The sequence below is a fragment of the Schistocerca gregaria genome, unplaced genomic scaffold, assembly GCF_023897955.1.
Source record: "Schistocerca gregaria isolate iqSchGreg1 unplaced genomic scaffold, iqSchGreg1.2 ptg000378l, whole genome shotgun sequence".
Classification (NCBI taxonomy): domain Eukaryota; kingdom Metazoa; phylum Arthropoda; class Insecta; order Orthoptera; family Acrididae; genus Schistocerca; species Schistocerca gregaria.
Genome location: NW_026061824.1, coordinates 11617878 through 11618772, shown reverse-complemented (window position 1 = coordinate 11618772; position 895 = coordinate 11617878).

Here is an 895-nt window from a genome sequence, read left to right as displayed (position 1 = left end):
AAATCCGTCCGTTTTCGTAATTTATTATCGAATCGACTTAAAGCAGTGCGTCACATTGGCCGCTCTTCTCCCTGAAACGGTTGTAGTTATCGTCTGCAAAGCTATGTCGCGTGCTGCGGTATGCGGAGACACTAAAAGCACCATAGTAGAACACAGATTAAGCTTCTAAGTTGATGTAATAGCCTGTAAGAAGTAGTACAATTCAAGATTTAGGTATCGATTATTGACTTTTTGCTGGCTTTGGTGCCTTGGACATGAGCTAGGACCTTAAGATTCTGCATGAAAGGAGGACTAGCAGCCGAGTGGCACGGGAGGATGTGAAAAGTGTTCATATGTAGTAAAAACCTGAGAAATCCGTTCGTTTTCGGAATATATTATCGAATCGACTTAAAGCAGTGCGTCACATTGGCCGCTCTTCTCTCTGAAACGGTTGTACTTATCGTCTGCAAAGCTATGTCGCGTGCTGCAGTATGCGGAGACACTAAAAGCACAATAGTAGAACACAGATGAAGCTTCTAAGTTGATGTGATTGCCAGTGAGAAGTAGTACAATTCAAGTTTTAGGTATCGATTATTGACTTTTTAGCTGGCTTTTATGCCTTGGACATGAGCTAGGACCTTATGATTCTGCATGAAAGGAGGACTAGCAGCCGAGATGCATGGGAGAATGTGAATAGTGTTCATATGTAGTAAAAAAATGAGAAATCCGTCCGTTTTCGTCATTTGTTATCGAATCGACTTAAAGCAGATCGTCACATTGGCCGCTCTTCTCTCTGAAACGGTTGTACTTATCGTCTGCAAAGCTATGTCGCGTGCTGCGGTATGCGGAGACACTAAAAGCACCATAGATTAAGCTTCTAAGTTGATGTAAAGCCAGTAGGAAGTAGTACAATTCA